This window comes from Doryrhamphus excisus, linkage group LG8 (assembly GCF_037039965.1).
Source record: "Doryrhamphus excisus strain RoL-2023G ecotype Guam linkage group LG8, RoL_Dexc_Guam_v1.1, whole genome shotgun sequence".
NCBI classification, from domain to species: Eukaryota; Metazoa; Chordata; class Actinopteri; order Syngnathiformes; family Syngnathidae; genus Doryrhamphus; species Doryrhamphus excisus.
Window position 1 is genome coordinate 5,640,102 of NC_136364.1, and position 23,107 is coordinate 5,663,208.

At 38.5% G+C, this 23,107-nt stretch overlaps 1 long non-coding RNA gene across 2 annotated transcripts; it reads right to left on the minus strand.

Moving 5' to 3' along the window:
- Window positions 1–1,071: 1,071 nt before the first annotated feature.
- Window positions 1,072–19,718, minus strand: LOC144899621 (uncharacterized). Of its 2 annotated transcripts, none has more exons than XR_013627905.1 (4): window positions 19,495–19,718; window positions 19,269–19,355; window positions 17,805–17,977; window positions 1,072–1,211 (listed from the first exon to the last, which is right to left on the minus strand). It is a non-coding gene; the product is annotated as an uncharacterized LOC144899621 (long non-coding RNA). The 2 variants fall into 2 exon arrangements; XR_013627904.1 differs by having other exon boundaries at window positions 19,235–19,355.
- Between the last annotated feature and the right edge of the window lie 3,389 nt (window positions 19,719–23,107).

A 23,107-nucleotide genomic window follows, 5' to 3' on the forward strand; every position in this document is an offset into this window, starting at 1 on the left:
AAATGTAATTATTGGTACCGATAATTAAGTATTGCCAACCTAACAATCGCAATTTTTTCAAACTTTGCCGGTCGATAGTGAAAGTTTCCCGTCCTTTTGTCCGATGAACATTACATTACATTACATCCAATTATTTTATTCAGGCCCAAAAAAAAAATGTTGAACTTGTAATTGTGAAAAATATTGACTTTTAAGAATATAATCTGTTCTATCAAAGCACTATTGATAAGAAATGTTAGCTTTTGTCGTTTGGTTTTGGAAAAATGTCATCTTCATCTTTTAATCCCATTTCATTGTTATATAAAATACATCCAATCCTGTTATTTTGTTGCTAAACTCCTTTTTTGGTTTTTCGTCTTCAAAATCTCTGAGATGCTTTTCATTTCAGTGGAAGTACGGCAGCAACAAGCACAAGCCAGCTCGTGCTAGTACTGCCAACTGTCCAACATTTGTCTGCCGTTTATTGTCAAATTAGCAAGAATAATGATGTGGAAAATTTTTTTTAAAAAAAAAATGATAATGTATAATAAATGTTTCTGCTAACTGAAGTTATTGTCCAATTGGGTAAACTCAACCTGCACCTTTAATCCAACAGGAGAGACTCTTTATCTGAGCTGGATTTGATCAGGAAATGTGCAAATTCTGCAATTTTTGCTTTAAAAAATTCATAAAATTTATTTATAACACAATTCAAGCGATCCTGTTTTTGTGATATTTATATTTTTTATAATGACAGGCGACATCACAATAATAAAAATACTGTTAAATGAATGTCGTTTACAAAAAGTGAATTCACTTGTATCGCATGAACCCGAAGGGTCGTTTGAGGTAAAAAAAAAGTTCGGCATTTTAAGGTTTATTTTAAATATAAATGAAAATTAAATGCAGATTTTTTTATGATTAATTAATGAATTCATTTGAATATTTTGTACATCTCTTACATACACTTTATATTGTGAGGGAAATTGAAATGTGCTGTATATATTATGTTGCGTGGTGCAGTTAGGGGGGGGTGCGGTCGGTAAGAATAGTAACTCTCCAAAAAACTGGTAGGAATTCTGAGCTCACCAATTCCATATTTGTTGTCTTTCCAATCCTTTTAGGACGTATCGTTCTCCAAGGTCCAAATTCCTGACTCCTGACTGAAGTGTGAAGGAGAAGGAGAGCAATGGAAGCTATCAGGACTGGAGGGCCTTCGCTGCTGAGGGGCCCTGGAGACAATGAGACGGGGACACACAAGTGTTCTGCTGATTAGACACACAGACGACCCGCTTTCCTCTCAACACACACTTAACACACACACACACACACAGACACACACACACCCAGCCAGCCGGGAGCCAGCCACCCTGTCTTTCTGCCCCCGCCTCAGCACCTTCTACCAAAGTGATGGATCATTGTACACACAGCAGTAATAAAAGTATTCGCGGTAATAAGTTTAAAACGGGCCGTACTTATGAGCACGGACTTCCTCGCATATCATCAGCACACAAACACAAACACCGCACACCACTTGGAATCCTTCGTATCAACTGGTGCCATCTTGTTGCTATATTTACCTCGCCACGGCCCCCCCGAAAACTAAACACACCGCGCTCTCACTTCCCTGTACCTGATTGGAGCGAGACTGTTCTTTCCACAATTGCAACTTTTTTCTGATTATGAGTGGTTAGCACGCAGGACTCACAGCCAGAAAACCTGAGTTCGATTCCACTATCGGATATCTCTGTGTGGAGTTTGCATGTTCTCCTTGTGCATGCGTGGGTTTTATGTGTGGGCTCCGCTTTCCTCCCACATGGAAACCTCGTATTACAAATATACAACATAACGTGGAAAGAAATATTTCAATATTGAACAAAGCAAAATTTGTTCTCAATCAGAAATCACTCCACACTCTTTATTGCTCTCTGGTTCTACCATATCTTACTTATTGTGTGGAAATATGGGATAATAACTATAAAAGCAATCTTCACTGGCTAAATGTACTGCAAAAAAGGCCAGTAAGGATAATTCATAATGCCGCCTACAGAGAACATACTAACTCCTTATTTCTAAAATCACAAATACTTCAACTTGCTGATATAGTTCATCTTCAAACAGCTAAAATAATGCATGAGGCTAAAAATAAGCAATTAGCTAAAAATGTCGGTATGTGACAAAAATTAAAATAAAAAAATAATAAAAAACAATTAATTAAATAAAAATAAAAATAAAAATAAAAATAAAAATAAAAATAAAAATAAAAATAAAAATAAAAATAAAAATAAAAATAAAAATAAAAATAAAAATAAAAATAAATTATGAAAGCAGGAAGTGAACAAATGTAACAGTTAGTGATTGTAAAAGTACCAGATGGGGGGGTAGGATTTAATAAGCTTTGCTTCTTCCTACTCCTTTTGGACATGTGGAACTGTGAACTGATTATGGGATGCACTCAATTGGAATCTGATGCATGTTCAAATGAAAAAAAATAAAATTAAAATTATTAAAACAAATAAAAACAAATTATTAAAAAATTGTAATGTATTTTAAAAAATGAAAAAAAATGAAAAAATGTATTTAAAAATTAATTAAATAAAGAAATAAATAACTTCCATTATATTAGGAAAGCAGGAAGTGAACAAATGTAACAGTTAGTGATTGTAAAATTACCAGATGGAGGGGTAGGATTTAATAAGCTTTGCTTCTTCCTACTCCTTTTGGACTTTTGGAAATAAAACCATCACCATTACCATTACATTCCAAAAACATGCTAGGTTAATTGGTGACTCCAAATTGTCCATAGGTATGAATGTGAGCGTGAATGGTTGTTTGTCTATATGTGCCCTAGGATTGGCTGGCTACCAGTCCAGGGGTGTACCCCACCTCTCGTTTGAAGGCAGCACGCGAAATGAAATGAATGAACACAACGGCACCAGAACCAATGTTGTAAAAACTGTAAGTAGCAAACTGCTCAGCAAGCATTAATAGTAATAATAATAATAATTAAAAAACTAACAAGACAAAATACATTTTTTTGGACATTTTGTGGATTTCCAATTTCATTAAAATAAAAAAAAATAATAATAAATAAAAATCCACTCTCTAAAAAAATATATATCATGAAGTTGCCTACAGCCACAGTCTAACCTTTATGGCCCTGTATGAATTAGAGACCATGGTGGTTTCCGCCCACCATAGTCGTCTCTATGGTTGGAGCGTTTAGGGTACCTCCTAAAAATGACTACTATTAAGCAGTACCGGGGCAGGGGTACCTAAAGATGGCCCCAATGAGGGTTTGTCTTCTTCACAAAGACAACAGCCGACAGGAACAAAAGCAGCTGACAAATCCCGACTTCAAAGACATCAAAAGGAGTGAAAGTGCAAAAGAAAAAAAAAAACCTGCGATAAACTCATTCCTGTGCGACTCGGTCGAGCAATTAGGACGGCGTATCTCCGGCTGTTATCGCATGCGCGCGGGCCCGGGTGGCTGACCGCGGCGCTCGGTGTGGGTTGCAGTCGGCATGCGCGGAGCACGCTATATTTGATTTCACCGTAGGATGAAAAGTGGGTGTTTGCACAGCGTTGACCCCTGCTGGGACTTGAAAGGCTTTAGAGTGGTGATTACGAGACGGGAAAAGAAACGCTACAATGCCTATCTGGCTTCCAAGTAGAACAAAACGGAGGTCGGAATCAAACAAGAAGTCTAATTGTTTCACTCTTTCCTGTTTAAGGTGCCCTTGGGCATTCTATACATTTTTACGTTGTTATTAATTTGCTTCCAGTTGCAGCTGGCATGAGATAACATAGCGGATAACTAACTCCCTGCCCTCGGGGGAAGACATAACAAGCGAGTGCATTGGGGGTTGTATTGTTTCCATTTGGCCTGCTTAGGATGCAACACAGGGTTAGCGCTAATGTGGTCCAAATGAGACAAAGAAAGCTAACTTCAAACATTCAGCACGCAACCTCGCACTGGTTGGATCAACAAGCAGTCAAAGAATGTTTCTAATGTATATTACCAATAGGTAATAGGTGAATAAATATGAAAAAACTATTAGTGTAGAAATCCTCCCACTGAGGACTCTAAGTGGGTTTCGAATAGAGGATCTTTAAAAAAATCATAGAATGAGAACCAGATTGTTTATTCCTGACAACAATACCTAATACAGACGTCCAGGCTTATCTGCAGTCCCTGTATTCCTATAAGTAAGCGGGCCTTAGTGTTGTTTATTGGCGGTTGGCAAGCAGCTTTCATGTGCATTAGCGCCATCTATACACCATTCACAAGTCCAGTTTTTATTAAAATATAAAAATAAAACAAAAAAAATACATTATTTTTTAATATATTAATAAATACAATTAAAAAAATATTTTTATATTTTATATATATTTTAATAAAAACTTCAGACAAGAGATTGGAATATTCCTTTCCATGGATACCGCTGTTTTCGGGAAGGTCATTCGGAAAGATTCCATTGGGAAAGAGGAAAAACTGGAGTGGAAAGTCACGCCAAAATGAGGCTATTCCGAAGAAAAGGGTCGTGATTATTTCAGAGTTGGGACACCATAAGTAGATTCCAGTCAGATACCGGGCACGTCATACTAATCAAGCAGCATCAAAACTAGCAAACCGCTATCAGTGGTGGTAGCTTTTTTCCGAAGAGTGGTGCATTTAGGTGTATGGTGCAGAATGGGACATTCAAAGAATGTAGTTTGGTTCGACGTATGACTTTGGCTGCATTGTCTTTTGCATAATCATTTTCAATTCTTGCATACCGCTAATGTTTGATAGCAATGCTAGCTGGACTCGGGTGTAAGAAATAGTTTTACCCTGAAGCCCCGCCCTTTTCCGACCGTTGCTATCTTAATCCCTAATTGCTGGTAATATTATTTCCACATGAACATCTCCTGATGGACCACATCACATCCACATCAGGGCTAATAAATAATCCAAGAGGTTTTCCTAGTGTTTATCAATAGGTGTGCAGGCTGAGAGTTCAAGAGCTTTGCACGTAATAGAATTTTAAAGCAGGGAAGTGCTCGTCTGATTCCTATGTTTTCATTGATCCCGCCACTTGTGTCCCCTCGCCGATACGGCGGTATTGACACAAGTGTTGCTATATGCTAATTCACCCCAGAAGAGAAGACAGGGGTGTCCAAACTTTTTCCATGTACGGAAAAATGATATTTTGACATTTTATAAAGGAACACATGTAGTGATGCTAAGGAGTTATATGTACTATATTGTGAAAAAATCGGTGAAAAAGTGTATAATTAGTATGAACGTCACTCTTTTTCTCACAATTTGGTTGTTTTTGATTTAATTATTTTTTTAACTTCATATTCTTTGGTTGTTTCTCAGAATATTATGACTTAAAATTTTTTTTGTTTAATATATTTTTTAAAAGTATCATTTTTTATCACAATATAATATAATATATATTAGATTATATATATATTTATATATTTTTGATTATTATTATATATATTATTTATTTATATAAATGTATATTATAATATAAAAATTATATTATCATATATATAAAAATATATAATATAAAATAATACTATAATAATATAGTTTATTTAAAAAACATATATATATTTGTTTTATTTGTATCATTTCCGTCACAATATAATATATATTATATATATATTTATATATTTTTGATTATTATTTTTTATATATTATTTATTTATATATATATATTTATATTATATTCATTCATTCATTCATTCATTCATTTTCTACTGCTTTTTATAATATAAAAATTATATTATAATATATATAAAATATATAATATAAAATAATACTATAATATTATAGTTTATTTTTTTAATGCAACTTATATATATTTTTTGTTTTATGTGTATCATTTTGGTCACAATATAATATAATATATAATATATATATATTTATACATTTTGATTATTAGTATATATATATTATTTATTTTTATATATATGTATATTTATATTATAATATAAAAATTATAATATATATATGATATAATACTATAATAATATAGTTTATTAAAAAAATGCAACTTATATATATTTATTTTTGTTTTATTTGTATCATTTTTGTCACAATATAATATAATATATAATATATATTATATATATATTTATATATTTTTGATTATTAGTATATATATATTATTTATTTATACATATATTTATATTATATTATAAAAAATATAATATATATCTATAATATAATACTATAATAATATAGTTTATTAAAAAATGCAACTCATAAATATTTTTTGCTTTATTTGTTTTCGCAAGTCATTTTAGCATTTTTACCTTTGATTTTTTTTAAGTTTTTATTTTTTTTATTTTTTAAGTATTGTCTGTTTCAAATTAATATTGCATTATTGTAATGTAAATGTATGTATTGACGTATTATGTATTGGCCAGGTCTACTTGGTTAAATAAAGGTTAAGTAAATGAATATAAATGTTAAAGTCAAAATGTGACTTTTTTCTCTTAATATTTGGAAGGTATTATTGTATTTCAGCTGGTTTTCCACTTTAATCCCATAATATTATAATCAATGATAGTCGTGAAGCGGAATTGCGATGGAACTTAGAGCCCCAGTATTTCCTTTGGCGATGATGATGATGATAGGAGCAGCGAGTGAGGAACACGGCGGAAGTTGGACCAAGCCGTCTGAGACGAGTGCGTCAAAGAGGGAACACTTTGCTCCTTTTGAGAGCCCGCCCCCTTATCTTAACGACCCCTTCAAAAGGGTCACATTCAACGCGCTCGCCCTTGTAACATTGACAAGTTCAGTTTGCGGCGTCTAAATCGGGCGCGGCGTTGGACAACGCATGACCCCAACAGAGAACCGGTGAGTGCGAGGTTGCATCTGACGGGAAGACTAGTTTTTATTCCGGACCCTGAAAAGTAAAGAAGTAATATAAGTTGAGGAACATGTGGTAGTACCTTCTACACGGGAGACAAAACAGTCCATTCACGGCTTCACCAGGTGGTACTGGAAGCCGCGAACGTCAACACGTTTTCATATTAATCACGTTTGTTTACTTTATTGCCCAAAAGCCATTTCTCTTCCTGGAGCGGGTCGGGTAAATACTACAATACTACACGCCCTCTCTGAGAAAGTAGTGGGAAAAGTGGTGATGCAAATGTAATACATCTTGATAAGATTTCCTTTGGGTGATATTCACAATCCAACGTGATTTTAGCCTCAAATACAATTGGTGAGAGACGGTAGCGTTGGACGGGGGGGGGGGCATACCGGAGAAACAGCGCTTCTCATAACAGCTCATTCAATTGGCTCCAGGATGGTAAAAAAAATTAAAAAATGAAACAAGCCAGCTCGAAAACCGCAAGAGAGGCTTCATCGGAGCGTACGGAGAAGAGATCGGCGCCAAAAAACACATCCCGTTGGCGCCATCATATAAGCGTACATACGGGACGGGCAAAAATGGAAGGCGACACTTTAAATGACATTATTATAAAACGCAATACTCCTGGAATGATCCTTGATTCAATTAGGCTCTATGATCCAAGATGAATTTCCAGCTTCCCTAATCCATCAAGAGCGGAATATTAAAAGATAGGCCTCAACCGGCATTAGACGCTCACTCCGTCTTGACTTTCATTATTGCGCATTAGGCGGCTGCTGGGGGAAAGCCTCTTAATGAGAATTACAATGATTCACTGGCCCCCGCCCGGCTTCTGACACCTCAAATATTAACTCCTCAGTCACAGCTGTCGGAATTAAAATACTTTGCGGCGCCGGACGTGCTAAATTAAATTGGCCTTTTATGTTCTGTACACGGCTGACCCCCCGTGGGGCTGCGGCACCTCGGTTCGCCGCTGCGACGCAGCGACAAGAGAGTCCGGGTAGCGTCTCTCGGCAAATAAACATGTCCGCCAAGTGCGTGTCGTCCTGTCATCTTCTCCGGAGGCTGTTTCCTTGGCAGACATCTTTTCCGTGCCGTTTGTTTGATAGCCAATGTCAGCGAGCCGTCTGATTTAGTCTCCCTTAAAGGGGCGGCGGGCGCGCGGAAAAGCGGCTCACCTGTTGCTCGGCCTTCTTGTTGAGGGGCGCTTTGTCCCAATTTAAGGTTTGCCATGAGAGATGCTACATTGTGGCTTTCTTACCAACATAAAATAAAGTGGATTGGATTGGACATGACATGATAAGTTGGACTTTAGTGTTACTTTCCTGTCATTTTTAGGTTTTTGTTTTCCCGTTTGAGCATCTGCAATGCGGTCGCCGGAAAGGCCATGCAGTACTATCTGGTTTGTAGCAATCTGCGCTACTATTACTCAATATAACAGTCTGACTCATGGTGGCATCTTATACAGAACACTAAACTCATCACACAGCAACTTAACACTCAAAGGGTATACCTAAGAAATATATAAACAGGTACCAACATCCATCCTCCCACCCTTCCTTCCTTCCATCCATCCTCCCTTCCATCCATCCTTCCTCCCATCCATCCTTCCATCATCCATCCATCCTTCCATCCCTTCACCCATCCTTCCATCCTTCCTTCATCCATCCATCATCCTTCCATCCATCCATCTGTCCTTCCTTCCATCCTTCCATCATCCATCCATTTTTCCATCATCCATCCATTCTTCCATCATCCATCCATTCATCCATACATCCTCCATCATCCAGCCATCCATCCATCATTCCATCATCCATCCATCCATCATCCAACCTTCCATCCATCCTTGCATCATCCTTCCATCCCTTCATCCATCCTTCCTTCCATCCTTCCTTCCTTCCTTCATCCATCCATCATCCTTCCAACATCCATCTGTCCTTCCATCCATCCATCCTTCCATCATCCATCCTTCCATCCATCCTTCCTTCCATTCATCCTTCCTTCCATCCATCCTTGCATCATCCTTCCATCCCTTCACCCATCCTTCCTTCCTTCCATCCTTCCTTCATCCTTCAATCATCCATCCATTCTTCCATCATCCATCCATTCATCCTTGCATCATCCTTCCATCCCTTCATCCATCCTTCCTTCCTTCCATCATCCATCCATCCATCCATCCTTCCATCATCCAACCTTCCATCCATCCTTGCATCATCCTTCCATCCCTTCATCCATCCTTCCTTCCTTCCTTCCATCCTTCATCCATCCATCATCCTTCCATCCATCTGTCCTTCCTTCCATCACCCTTCCATCCCTTCATCCATCCTTCCTTCCTTCCATCATCCATCCATCATCCTTCCACCCATCTTTCATCATCCATCCATCCTTCCATCATCCATCCATCCTTCCACCATCCATCCATTCATCCATCCATCCATCCTTGCATCATCCTTCCATCCCTTCATCCATCACCCATCCATCATCCTTCCACCCATCCTTCCATCCATCCATCCTTTCTTCCATCCTTCTATCATCCATCCATCCTCCCAACCATCTTTCCATTATCCCCTTCCATCCATCTTTCCATTATCCATCATCCTTCCATCCATCCATCCTCCCATCCATCCATTGCAAATTTCCCCACTGAGGGACGAATAAAGGCATATCTCATCCATCCATCTAAAATAGATGAATTTGTTTTTTTTGTACAAATCTGTTTTTTATGATAAATTTTGCGTGAAAAACTTCAGCACGGCGGCGGTGAGCGAGGACGAGTTCCCGCTCAGCGAAGTCTCAGTGGATGTCAAGTGGGGGGGGGGGGGGGGGGGGCACTAAATACAGACTGAGCCCAGAGCCGATAGTTTGAGACCCCTGCTTTAGGTCAAAGATCCTTCCTGTGCCACCATCTTGTACCCAGTAGAGGACGAAAGCTCAGCCATGTTGCATCATTGAGCGATGGCACACGTTGCAGGCTGAAGCCTGCGTGAGTTCAGGGGGGGGGGGTAGTCGGAGAAGGGAGGGGTAAATCACGCTTTATGTTATGCGGTTAAGTCGCTCAGACAGATCAGGTTGGCGGCTTGTGCGATGTCTCCGCCTCTCCGCCTCGCCGCTTCCTCTCTGCAGGCCCCGAGGTCTTAAGCATGACCGGGGAACTTTTCTTCCATTCGCTGGCTTCTTTCTCTTTCCCCCGCCAGCATTTCTTACTCTGGTGTTGCCAGCACTGCACCGAATCCCTCTACAGTGTACGAAAATGTTTTTGAGCTACCGACAAAACAATCGATTTCACGGGGAAGAGAAAGTGGGTTGGGGGCGGGGACCCTGCAGAAATCATGTTATTTTATATATTTAGATATATTTATATACACATATATATATATATATATACATATATATGTATGAATCCAAACACACACATACGCCCCAGGACATGTCACCTCTCCCCTTTTAAAAGTTAAGTGAATGAATAAAGAAGCGAATGGGCCTGATAAAGAAACACAAAAACAGCCAAATGGAAGAAAGACAGTTCGGGATTAATTCAGTGGGCAGATGGGTCCTGGTGTCAATTTATGCTATTCTGATCCACTAAACTGAAACCAGATCTCCATCCCAGCCTAAACAAGTCACCTTTGACCCGCATGACATACACAATACACAATCCCGCTACTCTGTATTCATGCACGAAGAAGACTTTTGCTTTGGACTGCCCAGGCGCTGTTAAGCAATGTTCACAAGGTCAAACGATCAGCATAATTCATCCAGCACTAGGAGAGGATTTGTGCCTTTTGCCATATTTTAAATCTAATTCGGAAAATTAAAAACATTTTTAACCCAGGGTTACCATGCAGGTTATTAATTACCACCAAGAAAGTAATTACTTCCTGTTCAAAGCACATTCCGGAATTTCAGTGCCTTCGGAAAAAAAAAAAAAAAACGTATTATGTCAGCCGTTACAATTAAAAACCGCTCTGACCTTAACATAGAATATCCAACATATTCACGGTTCTCATTATGAGCTCATAATTAGCTTCAAGTGCGCAAAATGTATTAAAATTTTCCTGCAGGGATGCGCATAAACGGCCCCCATTACGGTGCTCACAGTGGGGAGCGATTTAGAGGACGCCCCCGCCGCGGAACATCAGTCACAATTTTGGAGTTAAATAAGCCGTGTGAAGGACTGTTAGCGCCACTAGCTTAAGCTCCCATTAATCAGCGCTCTCACCTGTCAATACAAGCAGTCGGCGTGCAATCAAACAACCATTAAGAACACACAACGTCTCCAATTAGTGAGTTCATCAGCGACTACACTCTCGTTCGATGGGGGTTTGCTACGTATGAATTTGCAATTAAAACCGAGCACAGACGGATCGTCGTTTGAGGATGCCCTTTCCGGCGACGCAAATTGATCGCCAGTGAAAATGAAATCATGTGGCATTGCAATCATGTCGGAAAAGTTGTGACGATGGCGAACACGCTGCCTGCTGGATGTCGGCAATCTCTGACATTGATCAGTTATTCTTCTGTCTTTCAGCGGCAATCTGCAGAACCTCGCGTCTTCGCCGCATGCCCCCGCCCACCGCCGGTCCAGCCGGTCCCTATTGATCCTCGCTGGTGATTGGTGGAGCTGTAATTTCAGATGGACATTGACGGATGACTGCAAACTGTTTTTCTTTGCCTGTCTTCTCGTGGGGAAGGTGGGGGTGATGATGAAGTCATAATGGCGGCGACTCAGTCAGGAGAGGCTGACTCGGGGGGGGTTTGGGGGGGGGGCATCGCAGTTTGTGGCTTGGGATGCCTCAGAGCCACCTGTGGTCATGTGACTTGGAGAAGATGGCCGCAATGAGTGTTGCTACGGTGTTGCATTTTGGATATATTCTTAGCTTTTTTCCATAAACTATAACTAAAATAAACTAAAATAAACTAAACTAAAATAAAATTCAATTCAATTCAATTAAAATTAAAAGTATATTAGGAAAGCAGGAAGTGAACAAATGTTAGTGATTGTAAAAGTACCAGACGGAGGGGTAGGATTTAATAAGCTTTGCTTCTTCCTACTCCTTTTGGACATGTGGAACTGGGAACTGATTATGGGATGCACTCAATTGGAATCTGATGCATGTTCAAATGAAAAAAATAAAAAAATTTAAAAATTATTTAAAAAAAATAATTAAAAAATGTATTTAAAAAATGTAAAAAAAATATTTTAAAAAATATTTAATTTTTAATGTATTTTTAAAAAGAAAAACATTTATTTAAAAAAATACAAACATTATTTAAAAAAATCCAAAAAATAATTAAATAAAGAAATAAATAACTTCAATTATATTAAGAAAGCAGGAAGTGAACAAATGTAACAGTTAGTGATTGTAAACGTACCAGATGGAGGGGTAGGATTTAATAAGCTTTGCTTCTTCCTACTCCTTTTGGACATGTGGAACTGGGAACTGATTATGGGATGCACTCAATTGGAATCTGATGCATTTTCAAATGAAAAAAATTAAAAAATTATCTAAAAAATAATAATTAAAAAATGTATTAAAAAAATGTAAAATTTTTTTTTTAAAAATATTTAATTTTTTAAATGTATTTAAAAAAAGAAAAACATTTATTTAAAAAAATACAAAAATTAATTAAATAAAGAAATAAATAACTTCAATTATATTAGGAAAACAGGAAGTGAACAAATGTAACAGTTACTGATTGTAAAAGTACCAGATGGAGGGGTAGGATTTAATAAGCTTTGCTTCTTCCTACTCCTTTTAGACATGTGGAACTGGGAACTGATTATGGGATGCACTCAATTGTAATCTGATGCATGTTCTAATAAAATAAAACCAGTACCATAAAGGCAAATAAATATGATTATTATGCATGGTCACAAACATTCATTTTTTATGCTGCTTTTCCTGACTAGGCTCATGGGGAGAATGCCCCCCCACCCCCACCACACACACACACACAGGGTGAGAACATGCAAACTCCACACAGAGATGCCCAAACTGAGCTACAAACCCAGATGATCTGACTGTGTGGCCAACATGCTAACCACTGGATCACCGTGCCACCCGGTCACAAGCAATCCCAGTCTACAGTATCTCAACGGGTATCATAAAAAAAGCATGGCTCTCCAAGTGTTTTCTTTGTGACCAAAATCGGTGCTTATGCATTTTTCTTACTTGCCACCCATTTTTACCCTTAAATACCATCGGCTGCTCTCCTAGTATGCATTATGTTGCATTTCACTAGTTTCCGTTTCCGGTTCAGTCAGTGAAACCTCGATAATTCTTCTGTGTCGAGGCACCGGCTCGTTCTTCTCCCTCCAAAGCCTCTTAGCTTTGCTAGCTAAAATCTAACCTAGAGGCTATTACAATTATTATATCCTGTGTCATTCCTCTAATGCTATTTGCAATCAAATTCAGCCTTTTGCTTTATTTTTCTCATTTTTGCTGTTTAATTTGTCACAGGTCAGTAACAAAAAGCCTCTTGGACATGATACCAACTCTGTGAGCAACCATAGCGTTCATCTGCTATTTAGCTTTCTTCGTAGTGAGATGACAGTGGGGAGTGCTATTACGGCTGTATGTCATATACACAAATGAGCCTCCAACATAATTTCATTTTATTTGCAAAATTATTAATAATAATCTGTTTAATTTGTTGACAGTAACATGCTCTTTTAGGGACAAAACGTCCAAAATAAATTTTGCATATTGCAGTATTTATCTTATTATTATATTACAGTTATTTGTGAACGTCACCCTAAAAGAATCATAATGTGTTTATTGATTACCAAAAATGTGACCCGATGTTTGTTTTTATGGTACTGGTATTGGTTGGTATCATATTATGTTGGACAATATCAGGTTATGGCTTAAGAAAGTCAATATCGAGCATAAATTTTTAAGATTTTATTGTTTGTTTTTAATTAAAAAAAAAAAAAATTAAAAAAATTTAAAAAAATTTAAAAAATAAAAATAAAAAATAATTTTTATATTCTCTGGTTTGGTCCTGTGATTTTTTTTTAGTTCTTTCTTTTTGTTTAAATTTGTTTCATTTTTTATACTTTTACTGCTTTGCTTCTTGTTTTTAATATTTTACTGTCTTACATGTCCTTCTTCTTATTTGATCTTTTAGTTCCTGATTAAATTCAATTTGTACTTTTATGTATTTTATTTTGACTTTTTATTTAGCTAGTCTGTGCTAGTCTGTTTACAAAATGTGCTATATAAATAAAGTAAAAGTGGAAAGAGGATCATTAAACCGGACACTTGATAACACTGAATCCAACTGTAATTCCTGTACCTAATATTACGGCCCTTGAATGTACCATTCTATTCCACCCCGAGTGCCCACATGAAGTCAGCGCCAGTTGTGATTTTTAACAGCATTTCCGCTTGTGTAATTGCATGCATATTGGCTTTTCATAAAAGCGTCCAATATCATCATCATCATCATCATCGCAGAGTCTGATCACCGAGCCGCTTCCACGGTTTGTCAAGTCAATCTTTCACTGGTTCGATACCGATGCTCTTCCACGCACACACAAACAAGGACAAAGAGTGACTGCTACGGCTACCAAAGCAAAGCGTTGCTTCTATTGGCGGCGTGTGGTTTCATTTGTACGGGCATTTCATAACGCATGCGGAGCAGTGGTGAAATGTGGCGACATTTTGATTCATATTCTCCATTTATTCAGCAGGCTTTGAGCTAAAATTAGACGGCCACCTCTTCCCTGGGCAGGACGGCAGTGACTTTGGTTTCCCCGCCAGGCCAATGCAACACACATACACACACGTACACACACGTTACACGGAGGAGAGGAAGGGGAGGGAAGGCTGGCTCGGGAGTAATTTCAGCGGATTGTGAGCGGACAGTAGCTCCACTGGGAGAGCTGGCAATCATGGGGGAAACAATGTTTACATCGATCATCTGTCAGGAAGATTTATGGCCTCATTTTGCTGTAATGGAGAATTAGTGGGGAGATTATCAGCGACTCAACACCGCCGCTTGTTACCCGTGTCCAGGCCTCGCAATTTGTCTCTCCCCGGGAGCGGCCCAAACACTTGTGACAGCACCGGCGCTTTGCCCTAATTCAATCAAGAGAAAATGTTGGAATTAATTTGTTACAAGAAAATTTAAATATGTCCCAGTGCAACAGTGGCCTACAGCCACCTGAGAAAGAGAGAGGCGAGGAAAGCCGAGAAGGGGAGAGAGAAAGCATCTGATTTATCGTGCCGGGCAAGTTATTGATCCCGTTCGATCCAGGCCTGCACGCAGCCGGTTTAATGTCTAATAATTTCCAATTTAAAGCTCCTTCTCAAGATCACGGCTCGTGGCGAAAGGAGAGGACGGACTGGGGGTCGACAAACTGGCCGCCCCTGTTTGACAGTCAAGGAGGATGCGAAGGTGGGTTATCACCCATAAATGGGAATCATTGAAGGAAACTCTTAATTTGATGAGAATTGGTAGGAAATAGCACGGAAACTGACGGGAAGGGGTGGAAAAGTGAATAAGTAAGAAAGACCTCGTCCCAGCAACCGCGTCACTTGTTTTCAAACAGGAGTCCAGAACATTCAACAATTGACTCTCCAGGCCCATTTACCGTATTTTCTGGACTATAAGTCGCACAAGGCCAAAAATGCATAATCAGGTAGAAAAAACCATACATAAGTCGCTGCAAAGTATAACTCACACAAGGCTAAAAATGCATAATCAGGTACAAAAAAATATACATAAGTCACTCCGGAGTATAAGTCGCACAAGGCCAAAAATGAGTAATCAGGTAGAAAAAAACCTTCCATAAGTCACTCCGGAGTATAAGTCGCACAAGGCCAAAAATGCATAATCAGGTAGAAAAAACATACATAAGTTGCTGCGGACTATAAGTCGCACAAGGCCAAAAATGCATAATCAGGTAGAAAAAAACATACATACGTTGGTGCAAAGTATAACTCACACAAGGCTAAAAATGCATAATCAGGTACAAAAAAATATACATAAGTCGCACTGGAGTATAACTCACACAAGGCTAAAAATGCATAATCAGGTACAAAAAAATATACATAAGTCACTCCGGAGTATAAGTCGCACAAGGCCAAAAATGAGTAATCAGGTAGAAAAAAACCTTCCATAAGTCACTCCGGAGTATAAGTCGCACAAGGCCAAAAATGCATAATCAGGTAGAAAAAACATACATAAGTTGCTGCGGACTATAAGTCGCACAAGGCCAAAAATGCATAATCAGGTAGAAAAAAACATACATACGTTGGTGCAAAGTATAACTCACACAAGGCTAAAAATGCATAATCAGGTACAAAAAAATATACATAAGTCGCACTGGAGTATAAGTCGCACAAGGCCAAAAATGCATAATCAGGTACAAAAAACATACATAAGTCGCACTGGATTATAAGTCGGACAAGGCCAAAAATGCATAATCAGGTAGAAAAAAACATACATAAGTCGCACTGGATTATAAGTCGGACAAGGCCAAAAATGCATAATCAGGTAAAAAAAAACATACATGAGTCGCACTGGCGTATATGTCGCACAAGGCCAAAAATGCATAATCTGGTAGAAAAAAAACATATATAAGTCGCTGTAGAGTATAACTCGCACAGGGCTAAAAATGCATAATCAGGTACAAAAAAAACATACATGAATCGCACTGGAGTATAAGTCGCACAAGGCCAAAAATGAGTAATCAGGTAGAAAAAAACATACATAAGTCACTCCGGAGTATAAGTCGCTCAAGGCCAAAAATGCATAATCATGTAGAAAAAACATACATAAGTCGCACTCGAGTACAAGTCGCACAAGGCCAAAAATGCATAATCAGGTAGAAAAAAAACATATATAAGTCGCTGTAGAGTATAACTCGCACAGGGCTAAAAATGCATAATCAGGTACAAAAAAAACATACATGAGTCGCACTGGAGTATAAGTCGCACAAGGCCGAAAATGCATATCCAGGTAGAAAAAAACATACATAAGTCGCACTGGAGTATAAGTGCCATTTTTTGCGGGTAATTTATTTTCCAAACTACTTGACCAAAACAGACATTAGGTCCTCTTGGAAGGCAAGTTGTAACAATAAAAGAATAGAGAACAGGCTGAATAGGTGTAAGATATGCTAACACAATGCTAATTCAGCTACACTAAAAATGAACATGAAAACAAAAGGTGTCCAGTGTTTATGTAACATAAACACTTTTTTCATTTATAAGTCGCTCTGGAGTATAAGTGGCAGGAACAGCCAACCTATGAAAAAAAGTGCAACTTATAGTCCGGAAAATACAGTAAAATATTATGAAAACATCTGATTGATCCTTATCTTTTACCTTATGGCGGATCAAGGAAATGAGGACCTCGGCCCATCCATGGTAACCACATGGCGTCCAGTAGCACCCTGAGGACTGCTGTCAGCCTGTTGACCTATTGATCAAGCTGCCCTGTAGCCCGCTAACAGTCCTCAATGAGCGCGGACTACAAGGTTAACAGAAGACCAGCCAGATAAGCATCATATGTAGCAGCCGTCACATGACACAAACGCTGGATTTTACCGGAGGCAGGCCGTCATGTGGGAGGTAGATGCTGAGGTAGATAAACAATTCCTGATATTTCAAACGCAGCTACTGCCATCATGTTGAGTTCATAGAAAATAAATCAGGGGGTTGCCTACAGCCACAAGTCATTTATAGTATGGTAACTATAGTGGTTTCTGTTTCTCATTTTTAAGGCTCACCACATAAGCTTACAGTAAAATTTTAGATCATAAAATACCTCTTTAGTAGAAATGTGGTAGTTAAGTGTGCAATGCCTACACTGGGGTGTTTGACCCCTTCCTAATTTTGGGGGGGGGGGGGATACTCCAAAAGTTGAACTTTTTGGGCGGTGTGTGTCCTATTACAAAAAATCTCAAAAAACAATTTCAGAAAAAAAACATCATACCAACAGTAAAATATGGTGGTGGTAGTGTGACGGTCTGGGACTGTTTTTCTGCTTCTGGACCTGGCAGACTTTCTGTGATGTCCAGCCTTCTGTTGGTGACCTCAAGCTGAAACCAACTTGGGTTCTGCAGCAGGACAACGATTCAAAACACCCCAGCAAGTCCACCTAAAGGGCTGAAAGAAAAGCAAATTAAGACTTTAGAGTGTACTTTTTCACCTTTTTGCTGCATTTTGTTGGCTTCAACAAAGTTCAGACTGGATTATGTTCCTGTTGAGAGACCGGCATATCCTACACTTGCACGTCCCAAAACTCGCGGATTGTAAAGGCTGTGATCGAGTGGCCCAGTCACAGGCACAGACCACCTCCGAAATCCTTTTCCTTGCATTTTGGATAACATTTCTTCCAGGTTTGTTAGTCTTTCTTCATGCATTAATAATGTGGGTGCCAGCGATTCATACAGTTGTTTGTACAAATGAATAAATTCATGATCAATCAATTACAGAATTATTAGGTTTTCATTTCAGGTTTGGCGTGGAAAAAAAAATTGAGAATCACTGGTCTGTAACGTTGAGGCTAAGAAGAGCGCAGCATCCCTTGAGCTTTCTCCCTAAGCATCACATGACGGTGTTTTATGCCGCTGGACCAGCTTGTCGGCCGTTAATGCGAGAGATGTTTGAAAGCTCCTGGCAAAAAGACACTGCCAAGGAAGGAGTGGGCTTCAAGCACACACACACATTTCCACACTGTGTTCCTCTGAACTCTACCTCTGGGGGTTTCTTACCTCACCAGCTGCCTGTTAAGATCGAATCAACAAATAAACGCCCCGCTTCCCGCTTTCTCTCTCCCTCCATCTCAGCCCGATCCAGGCCAGGTATGAAGGCCATATTTCCACTACCCCTGAACCCATCTTTGTTTGTTAACATCTCCAGCCTTTCCCCAAATTCTACTCTGATTTCCGATTCCACTAGCCTACAAGACGCTGTCTGTTCCAAACCGCATACGCTTATGTGAAACAGTTTTTACAAATTAGCGAACAGGCGGGCTCTTATTAGGGAAAAAAAACCCGATGCGTACACATTAGCATGAGTTAATTGATGCCTAATTACTTTCTGCTGCCATGCATAAATTTGGGCTGCCTTCCCTCTCGGCGCCACAAGAGACGAGGGCGATGATTTCCGGGCCTGCCATAAATAAATGAATAAACATTTGAGCTGGGCCAGAGAGGAGGCTGGTCTCACAGTGGTTGCCAGGTGGGCAGGGTTAAAGAGCAACCATGGAGGCGTGCAAATACACACACACACACACACACACAGCGGGAGCAGGTGCTAATACAAATGATGGCTGAAACTCACAAGAGGTGCCAGGCTAAACACTAAGTCAGGTAGGTGCACAGTAACACATTCTTCACTCGTTATTATTTATGCTACTACCTTGAGCGCCACGCTGCATCCCAATCCCACCGACCTGTTGAGATGAGCGTCCTCTCTCTCGCCTAATTTGTAGTAATTGGTAGCTCATTAGGTGAAGCAGGTCAGTGTTGCAGGGAGCAGGCTGTCAGGGCGGCAGGTTAATGACAGAGAGGAGACACAGACGGACACATTAAAAAGAGTGTGATAAAAAGAAAATATCCAGTTAATCTGCATATGCAGAGCAATATACTGTATCTGCCACCATAAAAGCCAGTCATTACTTTAGGTGGTATGTGTAGAGGTTTGATTAGCATGACAGCCTTTAGCTTTGTCCACTGCCGGAAGTTGAACTCCACAGGCCGTGTCCGTAGCTCGTTTTGTTTGTAACGAAATTATTATTATTATTTCTAAAAATAGAAACAAAATAGCTGGCTAACACAATAGTTTTCAACTAACTGAAAATAGACAAAAGAGGTAAGAAAACCGTATGCCTTCTAACTCTTGAGCTGACTGCAAAATGTAAACAAGGAAGTAGTATACATCTGCTCTTCCCGCTCTTAAAGGGGAAGTACCCTTTTTAACAATGTATACAAAATCTTATAAAACATGAATTCCAATAGACTTTGAGACAAAATGTAAACAAGGAAGTATATCTGCTCTATGCGTTCTTAAAGCGGAATTACACTTTTTAACAATATATACAAAAAATAATAACATGAATTCCAATAGACTTTCACAAATGTAAACAAGGAAGTATATCTGCTCTACGCGCTCTTAAAGGGGAAGTACACTTTTTAACAATGTATACAAAATCTTATAAAAACATGAATTCCAATGACAAAATGTAAACAAGGAAGTATATCTGCTCTACGCACTTCTAAAGGGGAAGTACCCTTTTTAACAATGTTTCAAAATCTTATAAAACATGAATTCCAATAGACTTTGAGACAAAATGTAAACAAGGAAGTATATCTGCTCTATGCGTTCTTAAAGGGGAAGTACACTTTTTAACAATGTATACAAAAAATAATAAAAACATGAATTCCAATAGACTTTCACAAATGTAAACAAGGAAGTATATCTGCTCTACGCACTCTCAAAGGGGAAGTACACTTTTTAACAATGTATACAAAATCTCATAAAAACATGAATTCCAATAGACTTTGACAAACAAAATGTAAACAAGGAAGTATATCTTCTCTACGCGTTCTTAAAGGGGAAGTACACTTTTTAACAATGTATGTATACAAAAAATAATAATAACATGAATTCCAATAGACTCGAGTTCCATTGGCTCAACAAAAACTTGGCTTTCACTGACTCACGGGATGATGAAGACTTGAGTTTCACTGATTCTTGAGTGTGCAACAAAGACTCGAGTTTCATTGGCTCAACAAAAATTTGGGTTTCACTGATTCACAGGATGATAAAGACTTGGGTTCACTGACTCATGAGTGTGCAACAAAGACTCGAGTTCCATTGGCTCAACAAAAACTTGAGTTTCACTGATTCTTGAGTGTGCAACAAAGACTCGAGTTCCATTGGCTCAACAAAAACTAGAGTTCTTGAGTGTGCAACTCAGGTACTCGATTCGCTTCGTGGTTCGTTATTGTACGTCTCCCTGAAAAGTCCCACGGCTTTACTAGGTACTTTTATCAGGTAAAGTTTGTGGTCGGAAGGTTTTTCAGAATCCTGGGTCAGTGAACGCCTCACACATGCTCTTGTTTGAAAATACGAGACAGGTGGAGAGCGCTCGGGCCGCTATTCATTTCTCCGGTAAACGACCACAGAATGCATTAAGAGACATCTACGGTATTAACCCGATAGCGAAGCACGGACCAGAGACTGCACTTAGCATGTGGCTTTCTCATGCACATCCAGGTGGTTTCGAACACGAGACACTCTTCTATCATTGCACTTGTAATGGATCGCACGATGAGCATCAAGTGTAACTTGAGAGTGAAGGACCCGGTGAACGAAAGCGAGCTTGTAAGAGCTCTTACGGGTATATGGATCTAGCCGAGGCATCTTCATTTATCCGCAACGCAACGGGGCCTTTTCCCATCACGACACGGGAACAGATTACTGTACCTAATTTAGATTGTGTTTCATCAATTGTGCTTTGCGAAGATTCAAAGCGCCGCCTCGCATTGTGGGTAATTACCAGTTGCCGCTTTCCCTCGACATAATCAGCTACTTTTGACAGCTGAGTTATTAAATTGTCCCCTGTACCTGATAAACATATTAATTTATTTCAAGACGGATAATTTCATCAATGCAGGAGTCATATCGTATACCCTCTCCTTTTTAATTATACAAATATCACAGTTGTCACAACTGTGACAGATTCTCAGACTTCTCTTCGCCGCCGTTTTTTCCCGTGGTGAAGTTTTGATTAAAAGTGCTCACGCCGAGCCGATGCTTGTCTCTAAAATCATTTTTAAAAGCTTTGTTTTATGCTCAAGTGTGTCTGATTTATAACATTACCCTGCTCGCCTCAGTAAAAACGTCTCCAGTCACATTTCATCCGACATTAAAGCTTCGTGCGGCAAATCAGCGGCCGCGTCCTCAAACTCGAGGTTATGTCAGTTTAACTGGAATTTATTTGCGTCGTAGTTTGGCGATATCATTTGAGGCGCTCTCTGTGTGTCTACATTTAAGGCTTAAATCGGTCACTGTGGAGGTAGTGGAAACTAGGGATGTTCGATATTAGCATAAACATATGGCTCATATAGGCAGGGGGGCTTTATGGGTGGGGGCAAAGTGGTGACAACTGGATTTTTAAAAATGTTTTTTCATGAATTTATGTTTTAACAAGGATACAAAAACGCTACAGCCAAACGAAGCACATTCAGAGCAATAAATATGTTGAGTCACTTAATAACACTTAATAATCGCGTCAAATCTAGTAGACTGATCATTAAAATTTCAACAAATTTCAACTTTGACAGTATTTAAAATACGAGAACATGTTAATGCCCGTCAGACAAAAATAAAACCATAAAACATGTCAAAGAAAAAAGTGTATTCTAACTGGAAAGAAGTCACAATTTTCCAAAATAAACTCTGAATATTATGAGAACATATTATGAGCATAATATATTAATGACATTTTTTTTAAAAGTCATAATATTTTGAGAAAAAACAACAAAAACAAAACAAACTGTATTATGGAAAGCAGGAAGTGAACAAACGTAACAGTTAGTGATTGTAAAAGTACCAGATGGAGGGGTAGGATTTAATAAGCTTTGCTTCTTTCTACTCCTTTTGGACATGTGGAACTGGGAACTGATTATGGGATGCACTCAATTGGAATCTGATGCATGTTCAAATGAAAAAAATTACATTTTTTAAAAATTATAAAAAAATAAAAACAAATTATTAAAAAAATTATTTAAAATTGTTTTTAAAAATATTTTAAAAAAATAAAAAAATGTATTAAAAAAAATTAAAAAAATTTTTTAAAATACAAAAAATAATTAAATAAAGAAATAAATAACTTCCATTATATTAGGAAAGCAGGAAGTGAACAAATGTAACAGTTACGGATTGTAAAGTACCAGATGGAGGGGTAGGATTTAATAAGCTTTGCTTCTTCCTACTCCTTTTGGACATGTGGAACTGGGAACTGATTATGGGATGCACTCAATTGGAATCTGATGCATGTTCAAATGAAATCAAACCATTACCATTACAAAAATATTGTTATAATTTCTGGAAAATTAGGTTGGGAAAAGTTACAATTTGGGAATAAAGTCAAAATATTATGGAAATGAAGTTATAATATTACAATAAGAACAACGTCTGAAGATGGTTGAAGACGAAAGTTTCATAGTTCAAGTTACTAATACTAATAATAGGCTTTTTCCCATATATTTTTGATGTAGCTAACAA